This window comes from Cygnus atratus, chromosome 16 (genome assembly GCF_013377495.2).
Source record: "Cygnus atratus isolate AKBS03 ecotype Queensland, Australia chromosome 16, CAtr_DNAZoo_HiC_assembly, whole genome shotgun sequence".
Taxonomy (NCBI): domain Eukaryota; kingdom Metazoa; phylum Chordata; class Aves; order Anseriformes; family Anatidae; genus Cygnus; species Cygnus atratus.
Genome location: NC_066377.1, coordinates 4304122 through 4319210, shown reverse-complemented (window position 1 = coordinate 4319210; position 15089 = coordinate 4304122). Strand labels below are relative to the sequence as shown.

At 37.8% G+C, this 15089-nt stretch overlaps 1 protein-coding gene across 2 annotated transcripts in view; it reads left to right on the top strand.

The window, feature by feature from the left end:
- Positions 1 to 15089, top strand: part of CDH4 (cadherin 4) — a 455912-nt gene that overhangs the window by 21695 nt on the left and 419128 nt on the right. The window contains exon 1 of one of the 2 annotated variants that reach the window (XM_035548145.2): positions 13006 to 13251. The exons of the other annotated variant lie outside the window; for it this stretch is intronic. The gene's annotated coding sequence lies outside the window, so the exon portion shown is untranslated. Of the gene's footprint in view, positions 1 to 13005; positions 13252 to 15089 lie in introns of those variants that run through there. 2 annotated transcript variants of the gene reach the window in all.

Here is a 15089-nt window from a genome sequence, read left to right as displayed (position 1 = left end):
GCCAGCAGATGTGTGTTACCCAAATATAAACTACTGACCCTGTGGGACCTGAGAGGCCAGTGAGAGGATGAAGGGGTGCTGCTGCCCTTCGACTTCATGAGTTCCCTGTGCCTTCCACATGGGAGGCCAAGGATGTTGTGGATGCTGAAAGTTCGCTTCCTTTTATAAACGAAAGAGAAAACTGTCATTGTGGCAGCAGAAAGGTGCATATTTGTTTGGGGCTGGTAATGGAGAGTATCATCATAATACTGAGCAAAAGACTTCTAAAATTCATTGGAAGTTTCAAAAAAACAAGTGCTTGTGTTAATTAGACTAGTTGCCTGTCATCTTTATTCACTAATTTAAACAACAAAAAAACCTGAGTGAACTCAAAGCGTGGTAGAATATATTTCTTAAGTCTCCATGATCAAAGTTTACAGAAGGAGGAAGAAGAATAGTTATGAATACTGCTCATAACTATTTCCTCAAATACAGATTTGAGATATGTTTTCTGTTGTAGCATAAGGACTTTTTTGTAAAATCTAGTTGATGGTGAAGTGTCGATGAATGTCGTTCAGATATTAGTCATCCTGATCACTTTCAGATGTACATTGTGATGACATTGAGGTCATACAGAAAGAAATGTCTTCAAACAAATGATCAAACATATTGTTAATGTTTATGTGCCTACACATATTGACTAATATTGGTTCACTGTGTCCTTGTCTTCCTCTGTATCTACCTCTTTATCTTTAATTAAACTGCAAATAATCTTTGAAGTGGAGATTCTAGTTTTCCTGATCTGTGTTTATAAAGCATCGGCGTGGTGGGATTCTGGCCATGTGTGGAGTCTCCCAGTTTATATCTTGAAATGACTGATTAAGAAAAACAAACAGGAGATGTATCTAGATAACTGTTCGATCTGCTCAGACATTGTGGCAGCAGAGCAGGTTGATAAGAAAATCTGTCCAGAATTTATTTATTTTAGGACTGTTGTTTGTTTTGAAAGGGCTGTGAGGCAGGAGAAGGAAGACAGCTGCTAGCTTTGACTAATTACGAGGGTTCTTCAAGGATGAATGGATGTAAATGGGAGAAAATAATAAAAGAGCTACTGCAGTGTGTGCATTTGGAGGCAGGTGGGAGGTGGTGGTGGTGCCCGCGGCTGCCAGGCTGGGAGGGACAGCCGGAGCTGGCTGTGTGATGCTGCGGGAAGCCAGCCCGGCTGGTGCTGTAGCAGCGAAAGTTTCCAGTGGTCTCGTTTTGCAGTCTTGAAGGAGGATAGAAAATGCCAAGGAAACAGAAAGAAGCCTGCCATAATCATGACACAAGATAACTGGGAAATAATAGAGTACAGTGCAAGAGCTCGTGCTGTCAGCCACTGATGTACATCTTACTCCATTCGCAGCTTCATAATTTGCAGTGAAAATCTTTAGTCAGAAACCAGCTGATTTCTTTGTTTCTTTTCATTCTGCTCCTTCTAGATAAGCGAATGAAAGGATTACTTCATAGAGACGTAATGCAAATGTCGATGTTCTGGCTCATTACAGAAAGCAGCACAGCCTCCTTAAAAGAATGAAGCATCAGAATGATACCCCATCTGATCACCTACCTAGCCATACTCTTAGCAAACTCAGAAACCCCATTAGCCTGGAGGATTTGCTACTATGTGAATTCCTCAGGTGTGTTTGTCTGTAGCTGATTTGTTCTGAATTACAGTTCCCAAGTTGGGCGTGCTGTTTCTTTGAGGATTACTTTGAAGTAGCTTTTAATTTATGTCCTTGAGTCCACTTCTACTGCTCTACTGCTGTGTCCATGGTCACTTTTAGTTTTTAGGTAAGTAGATGAAGGAAGAAGAGGAGGAAGTGGGTCTACTATCCTTAAATATATTATATATATTTATTAATCTGTGAAGAATAAAGAGAACATCTAAAAGTTGGCCACTTGTACTGGACTGCCCCAAAAATAGATTTGTAGAATTGACTTTTGAAATTCTTGTCTTCATTAAAGGATTTAGTTAAATATCTTTCAAATTTAGTTGTTTATTTGTTTGTTTTTTCCTTCTTCCATTTTTTGCTCAGTTAGATGAATACTTAGTAGTGAAGTGTGTGCACTTCTGCTCAAAGGCATGCCTAAAAACAGAGACCAAAAGAAAGAAAAATAATCTAGGAGAATTCAGTTAAGTGTCCGCTGGGTTTCAGTGATAGTTTACATTATGATGTTAAGTTCTTTTCAGCAGTTCAGTTGCTGCGACCTTAAAGGAAACTCTTGCAGACTGCGCTTTCTCTATTTCTGGGAGAAGAAATTGTGTATTTTGTGCATGCATGCTTTTCTACCATATATGGTTCCCACTGAATTTGGACGCTAGGGGCAGTGGCTAAAGGTTTAATTTAAGGATGAGAGTTGTGGGATGGCAATTCCTCATAGTGACTTTCTAAAAATAATATTAATTAAAAAAAAAAAAGCGTTTAAAGCTTTTTAACAACACTGTGTCTGGTTCAGCAGTATTTTTTTTAAATTATAATAATAATAAAAAAGGCATGCAAGTGTCCCCGAATAGCTGATAGGTTTGTTTTTCCTTGTTTATGGGTAAATTGTAGAGGCACATCTGTTCCTCATCTGTACAGTCAAATATCTCCAGTTTTTAAGATATTTCTTGACATTCTTTCAGGTTTTAAAGCCAGGTGGAAGATCAGATAGAATTACAGATATCCCCAACTTTCAAAATAATGTTCCTGCCTGAAAACTCTTTTACTTGTATTCCTGGCTTTAATGAGGCACGGTATAAACATCATACTAACTGAAGCAGTGAAAAGGAAGAAAAGCCAACCCAACAATCCACAAGAAGAAAATCTTTCCACATGTTTGCAGTAAAGCCAAAATAATTGGGCTGTGTTTATTTAACTTAAATGCTCAGGGATATGTCATCTTATAAAAATGACATTACTGGGCTAAACCAATAAGTAGCGTGTAAGTCAAATGCCAGAACAGGAAATACTTAGCTTGACTCAAGATTTTATTATTTTTACAAGTTGCTTATACTGCTGTCAATAAAGAGGGCAAATAACTGTAGATAAAGCTCTTTGCATGCCATTAATTGTGAGAATAAGTATGTGCCTTTATATCGCAAACAACCTGATTTGCATGTGCAATCAGGCAGCTAGGTATCCTGTAGCTAGCCGTTCTACATCTTAATCGTATCTGCAGTATTGTGTCTGCAGAGTTGGAAGCTTTTTTTTAAAGATCACACGCCTAAAAGTGAAGAACACATAAGCTGTCTCACTGGGGATTTTTGTTTGCTTTGCTTTTTTTCTTCTAAATTCAATCACTCATTCAAGTAAATATATATACCCTTTGAAAGAATGGCCTGAGGAATCTGACACTGGCCATCAGTTAGTGGATTTTGCTTAGTAATTGCTTCATCTATTCAATACTATTGAAAATACCTTTGAGCAGAATATAGCTGCAGGGGAACAACACTCTAAAGCAGCAACCTAATTAATGAATCTTATTGCCACTTAGACAAGCATTATGCAGTTGGCCTTGCTTGTCAGTATAGATCTGTTCTTGCGACATTATATATTTGTCCAGAAAACTGTTCTGATTATTAGAAAAATGAATAAAGAGGATTTGCGAGGCTGTTGTTAGGGTCCACAAATGAAGCAGATTGTATTTTCAGCATGCAGTTGCGTTCCTAGCATTACAGGTGTCACCAACATCTTATGGCTGCGTGGAACAACAAATGAATTCTCTTAGCATTTATCTCAGGAGCCGTGACCAAGATTATTCACTGCATTTAGATGAAGTGAAAACAAAGTCGTCACAGTCAGAGTCTGAAAGCAGGTAAATTGTTTTCATATATTAGAAATGAGAGCAAAACAGAAGTAAAAAACATACGTATTTTTTTTTGTTTAATGTTTAAAAAATGCAAGCCTTTGTGTGCCTACAGTGAACACCTGGATTTTGTAGACAGATTCGTGGATAGAGCATTTGTCTCCAATGTCTCCAGTTGGGTAAATTGGGCAATAATGTCTGCTGGTGATGAGCCTTTTCTGAATATCTTTTGAAGGAAGTTACTTTAATAAAAGTCATCCTAATAGTCAACAAACAATTAGTCTCTAAGAAAATAAATCATGTTTATTCCTGAAATCATTCTAGTAGCAAAAACTGTAACTTTGAGTCAGAGCTTGTATTTTTAACTGTATTGAAGTCACAGATGAATTTAGTGACCAGTCAGTAAGTAAAAAGGTGTGTACACTTTTAAGAACCGTCATTTGAATCAATGGCTATAACAAAGTCACTGGACCATTTGTCTGTTCTCTGAAGTGACCCTAGTACACAGAGTGTTTTGATCCTGAAGCATCTTTACTGCTTTGCGTGCTGGTGATTAGCGTGGCAGCTTCTCTGCTTCAGCCTGTTCCTGCTTCTGGGCTTCTGGAACTCCTCAGTGAACAACCTGGGCTGGTGTGGATCTGCTCCGCTTCTGCCTTCCCTTCATAGATGATGTGAGCATTCCTTGACTACCTCTTACTGTCTGGTCTTTACTTCTTTTACTTTTTTTTTTTTCCCTTTCTGGGTGAGACAGCACATAACACACCTAAATGTGAAATTTTGGGAAGAATTTTTAACACTTGCGAGTGGCACTTGAGTGGATAATTCCAGGAACTTTGATAGTCAGTGAAACAGCCTTTGCCTAATGGTTTGAGTAATAAAAGTAGTATGGTTTAGTATTTGTGGCTCTATATCAGAAAAAAATAACTTACCTAGCTGTTCTGAATCATTTTTCCCCAGTGGACATGGCCACAACATCTTTCAGTGCTGGTCAGTCATTTTCAAGTCAGTGAGCATCTGGGTTGGTTATTAGCCAGAAGAGAGATCAGTTAGGGCTACTGGGGGTATGTTAGAAGGAAAGGATTGAAAAACATGAATTTTATTGATCAATTGTCCTGTACAATCAACATCGCCACAAGCAGGTCTTAAAGCTATGTGAGAACTAGATGGAAGTTCTTTTCTGCTCTTGCGTGTCTCTTGAATCGAGAGTGAAATACCTCAGTCAACGGAGACTGCAAATTACCGAGGTTCAGAAATCCAAACTTTGATAAAGCAATAAGCTAATTAATAAAGCATAAAAAGTATTGTTAGCTTTAATATGCTGTGCACTGCTGAAGATCCTTTATTTTATGGAGTATATTTGTCTTAAAGTGATTATGTTGCTAATTATAAGGCTCACTAGTCTGTTTAACAGGAGTCCAAATAATTATAATTTGTTTGCAGTTCCCACCCTATGTATTTTCATGCACTAAGACAAATATTTTGCTGAATGATTGATCTCCTGCATGCCTTTTTGTATGTTTATGAAAATTCAATGTTTCAGTTTTGTACTAAGAAGAATATTTCCAATTTTGTTGCTCTTGTTCTGACAGCATGTTAGTAAACTGAAGAAACTTGAGGATAAGGCCACAGGAGGGATGATTGACTCTCAGAATTGTAACTGAATGTGTTCCTAGTAAAGTCCATAACAAAATTCCTTTTGCTGCCAACTACTTTTGTATAATGCATTTTGTATTTAAAAAATGGATGGAAGTTCCTTCATGCTCTTAGTTATTGGTTGTCTTGAAGCAAGAATAAACCTTCCAGCCAGTTCCAGCCTTGAAAGCAATTTGGGAGCCAAGTTGCACTACTCTCATGGGAGTAACATGAAGGACAAAATTCTTAACAGGCTTTTCTATGAATGCTCAAGTTAGGGCCTCTTGGAATCAGCAGCAGGCATCTAAAAACCTGCATGAACTTGAACACCCAGAGAATGGGTTATTTAATGTTAGGAAAAAAATTGTCAAGCTTTTATAAAAAGCTCAGAAAACTGAGGCTAAACTACCAAAGTCACTGCTAGAACTGGAGCTGTACTTCAGAAAATGGCTCAAATGAGAAGTCAACGTTATGAAATTAACTCTTTGTTTTGTGGCCAAAAAAGGTAAGCAGAGTTGTTTCTCTGAATCTAGTTGTAAGTTTGCTGAAGTTTAGGTAGCAAAATGGTTGCTTGAAAAAATACCTAGCAAAAAATTCACTATCTCAGACTTAGATAATAGTTTCTGAAAATAGCTGGGCTGCCAGAATGTCAGTATTTGGAATGAGAAGATTGCTAAGGGGAAATGGCAAGTAATAAGGGGCCTAAAGAGACATGAAAAGCTAACAGCTTCATTTTACTTTGAGGGAGAGAAAATTGCTTAGCACTACTTATAGCATCTTTCATTCAAAGATCTCAAAGCTTGCTGAACCAAACATAATTCTTTGACGAGAGGTATAGACTAATGATCACTTTACTCATCATTGAAATGCAGTCGTCTGTACTGGAGCATACTGACTATTTGGCAGCAGGCATCAATGCTACCTCGAAGTTCAGTACAGGCGGTAAAGAGCAAAAATGCAGCTGGGAAGAGGCTAGGACAGCAAAATGCACTGAAATGCCATCAGTTATGTCTGGACATCACAACTCTTAATTTAAAAGAAAGAAAAAGGCTACAAGTGAAAATAATTCATCTTTTCTGATACTCACATTTGCTGTTCTGCCAAACTTGTCCTTTATTAGGAAAAAATTGGGGCAGACAAGGTTCTTGATATTGAAATACCCTAGTGGAACTGTTAGGATTCTATTCTGCTCTAAAACTGCAGTGCCAGTTGGCCTTATTAGCCCTTAATACTTTTCTTCTTCAGTGTACATGTAACTGCATTAATTGGTCATTTACCAATTTAGCTAGGAAAATAACTAGTTTTTTTATATATATAATGGAGAAAAATTGAGTTAAGTTGTTCTTACTTTTTGGAAGATTGTATCTTTTTTCCTCTCTCCCCCCACCTGTTTCTTATAAGGACAGGAACTCTGGTTTAACTTATGTTACTGTGAATCAGAAAAGTGCAGCCGTAACTGTGATGCATGAATATAACCACTTTTACTCTGCAAGTAATAATTGCACCTGTAGCTCTATTAAGAGCTGTTACAGTGCATGAACACTTCCTGAGAGGCTCCAGCATTGATGGTCTGGGCGCTGCAGGAAGAACCCGTGTGTGCCCTTCGCAGCACCAGGCTTCTTCAGAGGAGGCGGGGGGGAGAAGACAGAGTGGGAACAACTGATTAACTGCGGCATTAATCGGAATACTTTCTCTGAGTCCTGGAAAATCTTTGCAAGCAAAATATTATTTGATCACTGCTGATTATATATTGTCAGGCATTTAAGTACATAACTGTGTTTATACCGAGCTCTCTGAACCAGAAGGAGAAGGAAACTTCGTAATGACCTCCTAGAGAGTCAAGCCCCAAGCATTAGGTCTAGCACTGCTTTTTCATCTGATGCCAGACGGTTCTAAATAGGTCTTAATGCAGCTCCAACAGTTTATGCTATTTAATAAATCTAATCTGTAAAACAGGTCACGTAAAAAAACTAAAAACTTTTCTTCTAATTACAGTAAGATTTTATTGAATGCACATTATACATATAGATCATAATACTTATTAAAAAAGACTATTAAGATTTTACAGTTCAAGATTTTACAGGCAGTGGGAACAGTGGAAGCCTAATGCTTTCTGAGAATCATATCTGCATTAGCAAGATAAAGGACAATTTAGGAAGATTACAAAAGCAATGATTTAGAGTACAACATAAAAATCTGCTGAGAACTAATTCGCAATGCCAGCTGCTGCTAAGCTTCTTAATCTTTATCTAGTTCAATTAAAATCTGAATGTTTGGGATTTCATTAACAACTGGGGACTTGGAAATTACATGCACTTTTACACTGTATTCAACTGCTTATGCACATTATTGGAAGTTGCCTGGAATGTCTTCAGGTAGACTGAGATATAATTAAAACTTAAGTACTTAAAGGATAATGCAGAGGTAAAAGAGGATTATTTTAATTTTTCTGTCAGATCCAATTGACAAAAAAAAAATCTTGCACAAGTCAAAATGAGTTGAAGACCAGTAAGAATTTTAATACAAGTGATATTTGTGGCTGATTGTGCAATCAGATGTGCAGATCAAATAGCTTCACTGAAGGGCGGAGTGAACTGGATATTGTAATTGTGGTCTGTACTGATTGTGTTTTGTGTGGGGAAGAAAATACTTCGCATCTATCATTCACTTCTGTACTGATGTAACCATGCTGCTATCAATTAATTATGCATTTCAAAGAATCTGCAAGTAGGCCTTTCTAAAATTAAACTAAGCAAAGTGATGAACAAGCTTTTAATCACTTAATACTGTGTATAAAAAATAGTTTCTTCCCATTAATTCCTCAAGAATAATTCTTCTAAAAGTTTTTTTTTTTTTTTCAGAAGTAGAAAGGGACTTCATTTTTTTCCCTCCTTATTGTTTTTCTTCTTTCTATTTTCTGTGAGCAATTTTAGCATCTTTGGAATACCTGCTGGTTTAAATAAGTGGAATTAAATGTATGGTGGAGTTCAGTAAATAGTAAATATTTGGAAGCAGTCATTAAAAAGATTGAAGATTTAGTTATTTGACGGTATTCTTTGATACAAGAACACTGACTGATCTCTCTTCTCCATGTAACGGGGCAGGATTTGTGCTGGCAGTATTTCCAAGGAGACCAGGATGCTGGGAGGGTGATGCCTGCTGACAGGAGTGAAACTGGGCAGGGTTTCCCTGCGTCAGGGACAGTGCCATGGGATGTGCTGTCTAAGGTCTGGGTCAAATTCTTAGCTGGTCTAAATTTTTCTAAGTTTCGTACTGGATTGGATTTCTTTCTCTTTAATTATTTAGATCTAATGATCTTAGGTGCCACTATAGGATGTGAAGATAAGAATATTTTCAGAACAAATGAGGGTATTTAAGGTGGTGTAGGTACTGCAGGATAATTGGTACAAGACGTAGAGACAGCCTGGACATGTTTAAATGGTGTGTTTTGATCAAGTTAACTTTTAAAATGATAAAATGATAAAAAGGAAATTATTCAGTAGTGAAATTACTTAACACGTTTGGGGAAATTTTAACTTTTGTCATTAGAAGTCAAGACTATTCTTAGCAGAAGAAAACAGTGAGGTTTTGCTTGCCTGGCTACTTGATCTTTTTTTTTTTTTCTCCTTAAGTTGTGCTTACAAAGCAAGACCAGTGTGTAGGATTGCTGCCATATATAATTTTCAAAAGCTATCTGCCGTTTTTTCCCCTCCATACTTTTTAATGGAAAAAATTGTGGCAGGGATGCTCCAGCCAAGTGAAAAATACAAAAAAGAAAAGCGTAAGAATTTTGACTTGAGCATACTTTGGCCAAAGAGAATAGCAAGTGTGTTCTGCTGCCCTGTTTAATGTTTGTACCTGGACAGTTCTTCATATGCTAGGTAAAAAGAGTGCAGCTACCCTCTGAAAGAAGGTTATTTTTCAAGCAAGCAAGTATTGGGAAGTTATGTGTACTTGCCATACTGACGGAAAACTTACTTTATGGCTGTCTGTACTGCTGGAGGAGTCATGGTGTGCTTCCAGTGCAAACTGCAGCGATCCCAAGCTCTGCCAGTTACACTGTTCACCATCCGCATTTGCACAGGGTGGAATAGGTTAGCAGTATGATGAGCACGTTTTGAGCAGATCTTTCACCTCTGTTCAGAGGGGTCCAGAGAGCCTTATGGCAGCCTTCTGCCAAAAACCACTGTGGTCTTGAGCATCCCTGCAAGGTAGGTGCTACATGGACGCAGAATGTAGCAAATGATGCCCACTGCTGGAAGTGGGTCTTCGAGCTGGCAGAGAAGCAGGGCTGAGTCATTTTTGTCTGGAGTTGATCCTGTAACTTGAATGAATTCATCATCCAGCTACAGCGTTCCTCGTATATGAAGCCCAGTGAGGTATGTAGTACTTCGGCTTTATAGTTCTTAATTTGTTCTGCTATGTGCTGGGATATCTGCCCTCAAAAGAGCAGAAAAACTGATCTTTCCTCTGACTACTGAATGCATTTAGTACATAGGGGTATTTCTTTAATTGTAGGGTTTATTTTCTGATTTCAAAATGGATCAGCCATTAAGTAGCCGACATAGTACGACAATCTGGACATAAGACCCCTGGGCTTAGGTGTTTTCAAAATTTAAGGGTTTTTATCAAAGATTAAAAAATAATAATAATTTAAAAAAAAAAAAAGGCAAAAAAAATCCTTCCCTTTTTCTTTTGTATAATGAGAAAACTGAAATAAATAAAATGAAGAGTATTGACATATCACAAATGGGAACAGTAAGTGTGTCGCTAGGGAGACGAGTGGGAGTTGAGCAAAGATAACTACAGATCTGATAAGTATCTGTACATTTGGCTTCAGATATGAAAATCAGTGCCACAGATTGATCCTACAGGAGTAATAAATACATATTATCTGTAATTATTCTCAAACTTCATAAACCTTATTTTAATAACATCCTTTGCATCACTTTTTTCTGAGATCTTTTATTTTTATGACACTGTCAAGCTTTTTAATTTTAATTTCAAGAAAATTGCTCCAGCTGTTATGGATTTTGTTTCAGCTTCCATTTGAGCATTTCTGTCATTCTCTCGAAACCTGATAAACTGTCCCACTTCTTTTCTCTTGAGGCTAAGAGTTTCCTTTGGAGAGTTCTGGTAGCAGCTTGGAAGGGTTTCTGTTTCTGAGCTATGCCTAAATGGTGGCTTTGTTGTTTGTTCATTTGTTTGTTTTAAGGGGATTGAAGTCTGTGAATTCGCAACTTCTTTTACAAATACTATTTTGGATGTAATTCCACCTTACAGTATTATCCTGCAGTGGAAACTCCACGAGATTTTGAACCTTGCAGAACTTTTACTGCAATCACTGCTGAGAGTTTTATCCGTGGAACTCCAGTCGTCTGCAACAGGACAAGCAGAGAATCACCAATACTACCCTGAAGGTGAAGGATCAGACCTTTGTTAGGAGTCTCTTGGTTTTGAAGGGCCAGAGGCAGACCTCTGCTTTTGCATACCTGCACCTGCTGGTTGCTGAGGACTGCATCTCATTTGTGCCCATGGTTCTCCCGATAGTAATGTGGTAACAGCAATTGAAGTTAACAAAGAAGTTTGTTGTTGTTGCTTTTTTTTTTGTTGGTGGCGGTTTTTTTTTTTGTTTTGTTTTTGTGATTTTTTTTAAGAGGATTGCAGGCTTACCCGTGGAATGCTATGTCTGAAAAAATGTGCTTGTTCAAGTAGAAAAGTAGGAAAAAAAATGGTGCTCAAGCAAGTTGAGTAAGTACTTCTGTGTGGATGTGGGAGGTGACTTGGAATAAATCTCATGCAAAATGTTGATGTTTAAATTTGGTAATACAAGCAATATATTTTTTTATTTATTTATTTTTATTTACATTTTAGAAATATTTTTATGTCAAAATTTGTTGTCAAATAGGAAATACTCTTGTTGAATGTGTTACAAAATGTTCTTTTATCAGCAGACTGAGTAGCATGGTATATGTGCTACCAGCACTCCTGTGGCTGCGTGTTGAGCTGGGATCGGCATCGATATTGAAAGTGTTATTGGGTTTCCTCTGCTGTTAGAAGTGTGATCACATTTCGTGATGTCCTGAGGTCTTAAGTAATCATGAACTGACAGTAACCAAAATTTCAAGTGCTGCTTTTTTGAAGATCGGAAATTAAATATAGAGCAGTGTACTCCTCTGCATATCTGTTGATGTGTTGACCATGTTTTGAGATGGAGATGCTGTTAGATCTTAAACCAGTAAATTTCAGTACTAAGATTTCTTTGCTTTCCTATGAAAGCAATGAAACAGTGAAACTTAACTCATTTACATTAGTGTAATTCTCCATCTCCTCTTCCCTAAGGTGGGGTACCCAGCTGTGAGTGGTAGGCCTCATCTACTCAAACAAAAAATTCTTTTGCCCCTTAACTGCTACATTTTTGTCCTCTGTCCCAAAGGCTTTGTGGCACTTCTCTCATTGTGTAGCCAGAAGCATTTGAACAACCCGTAGACACTCTCCAGTACAAGATACAAGCAGATGCACATTCACATTCCTGTTGCACAAATTCATGTGATGGGAGCTGCCGCAGCCTGGGTTTGACCTGGCTGTGCTTATGGCCATGTGGGGGACTTGCAGGAGGATCAAAACTGTGAATTTTAATGAAAAACTGAAATATTCCACTTGTCCAGGAAAAAAGATGCAATTTTCAGGTTAATGTCCGTCTCCATCCTGTTTCCCAACTTGGTAATAAACAAATAAATAAAATAAAAATACATTTTTGGAATGAAAAATAAAAATAAACTTATAAAACTCTCCTGGTTTTTGGTTTTGTAAAAATGAAACTTGAGTAATTGTGAATAACTTGAGAACAATTTCTGTACTTGAATAGAGTATTTTTTAATGTCATTCAGTTTCAATTTCAAATTTTATATTTGTTAATAACATTTTTTTTACTATATCTAAAGATTGCCATCTACTGGCATGTAATAGCTTTGGGGTCTGTTATTGTTCATAAATCTGAAAATTCAATAAAGTTATTTTCTCAGCTGATTCTGTGATTGCATTTTATTTCATAGGATAGGGGCAATAGTTGGGGAAACATTAACAGCATTTACTTTATCCTGCCAACTACAGTGCAATATGTGGTTAATTAAAAGCCCATTATAGCAAAGCACTGATTTTTCCCATGTGAATGAGCTTTCTATTTCCCTAAATTAAGCAATGTTTCATATTTCTCTAAGAACAGAAGAACACATTATTTAAGTTAAAAATGTACTTTTTCTTTAAATGTTTGAAGCAATGCTGTCCTCCTGGTATGTAGCGGTTTGGTGGCTCAATAAACAAGATGGGGGTAGAACTATGCAAATTCCAAAATTGTGAGAGACTCCTTTTCCCTCCTCAAGTGAATTTTTAGTTTACCCTAAAATTCCTTAGGTGTCTAGACCCTGATTCATCACAGCTTCCCCTCTAGTCAGCAGAGCATGGGGACCTCTGGAGGAACATATTAGCTGAGAAGAAAGGGCAGATGTGACCCCAGGCAAGCTTTGAGCAGGTAAATAGGAGCACTGAATCCCTGCTGCAAGGTTCAGTGTTGATACGCACCTGAGACTACTACAGTCTTAAAAGTTAGTGGCAGCTGTTGGTAGCTACTCCTACATTGATTTCATATGGGTTGGCAGAATGTGCTCCAGGTGTGCAAAAGGGATTGGTCCCATGTACAGTGACCTGTTTTTCCCTGAGAAGGTTGGGGAGTGCTAGGAGCTGGTGTTTGCAGGGGGTAAGCTGATGAAGCAGTCTGTACATCTTGTAGGAGCTGCGATTCCTGAGCAGGTGAGTACACCCATAAGGCAGGTAGAATTCTGGTTTTGCCTAGTTCCTTGATATTTCTTAATGGCAAAGTGCTCTGCATACTGGTTCTTCTGTGTCTTATTTTTAGATCTGTTTTTGTGAGGAAGCACTTAGGTGCCTGTGTGTGGCTTTGCTTTCCCTCTTGAGGACATGGCGCCTAGAAACTTAGCTTTACCTGTTCCTAGCCACCTGTGTGGGATACTAAAGCTGTGTAGTCTAAAATTTTTGAAGTAATTTGCAAAGGCCCATGCTGTTTTTTTTGGTGAAAATAGTGTACTTTCATTTGTGTGAAGAACGTTATGATTGCTGCTTCAAGAGAAAATAAACCACTTATACCAAGCAGATGATATTGTAAATGTGAACATACTGCTACTTTTTCTACTGTTATGAAGCGTACAAAATACTGCTTCACTGGAGAAAGTGGTCTCTACTTCAGGGGTAAAGCCTAGCTTTCATGTGATGTAAGAGCTGTTGCTATTCAAGCTTTATTTAACTGTAAAGGTAGTAGTCATGTAAAACTTGTGTAACTTACTGAGGCATTAACTAAAGCTGCCCTAGGTCTGCCTTCACACACGTGCTACCGTTGTTGATTTCCTATCTGCTATTCTATGTTGTGTAGGGATTTACTACGTTTGTATGCTTGCAGCCATCTTGTCTGAGGTTTTTACCCCTCTCGGTTTCTGCTTTTTCTGGTCAGTAGAGAGAAGAACGTAAAATAATTTAAAAACAACCAAAAAAAAATGGGCATTTAAATAGAAACTGTCCTTAAGTTATTCTGTATGAGCCTCATAAAATATATTTAGTCTAGATAGTCAACTGTTGACATTTTACTTGGATTTCTGCTAGATAAATAACTTCTAGTTGTATGTCTGTGTATGTATTTACTGATAATTATAAATAGCGTTCTTGGCTGTTTAAGGCAGATAGGCTTTCCACCATTTGCTCACATAAGCCTGTTCTGTACTTGTTCTGTACTTTAGTATATTAAGTATTAGGCATATTTTTGGATGTAGAAGAGGAGGGAGATGTACTGAGAGGCCATATGGCATGAACCTACCACCTGAAGCAAAGTTGATTATAAAGATAATTGGATGCAAAGAATAAGAGCACAAAATTCTTCCATCTTGCGTAGGTGGAGATGGTTTTTGATGTGCACCAGCTTGTGGAAACAGGACATTCATGTAGTGGTGCTCCTGAACTGTAGTCCTTTTTGCTCAAGGGACGTGGCAGAGTGAGTTAAGCTATCAAACCTGCGAGCTGTTGTTCCCTCTGCCTTGTGAGGGTTGAGAACTCTGAGGCAAATAGTGAGATAAATGTTGGCCTTCTCACCTCTTCAAGGTAGAGCAAGCCTTTGAGAGGTAAGTGCTGACTCTCCCCTTCTATAGGCGTCTCTAGTAAGTGAATGTGTTTGCAGTAGAAAATAGCCCATTAATGTGGTGATTGATTGACATGAAAATGCAGTTATAGGTTTGGTAAGACAAATGAATATTCACAAAAGCTCTGATGAAATGCTGTGTAGGCCATACTCTCTTATTACAGATGGTTTTCTGATTTTTAGTGTTTTTTTATTACAAGCAGTCAATGGACTTCCAGTTATAATATGAACTGCAATAAATCTTGCTGTTGTGGTGGCAGTTAATCGCAGATCAACAGGCATAAATCATGTGAGGCAAGTCCTTGCTATTAAGAGGTGAGCCATTCATTAACTTAAGAAATTGCATTATTCTGGGCTCCATGGCATACATAAGTCTCATTTCTCTTAAGATATTCCGGGTGCTTGCACTGGCCTGTAATACCTTTCAGTATCATTTGACTTGCTG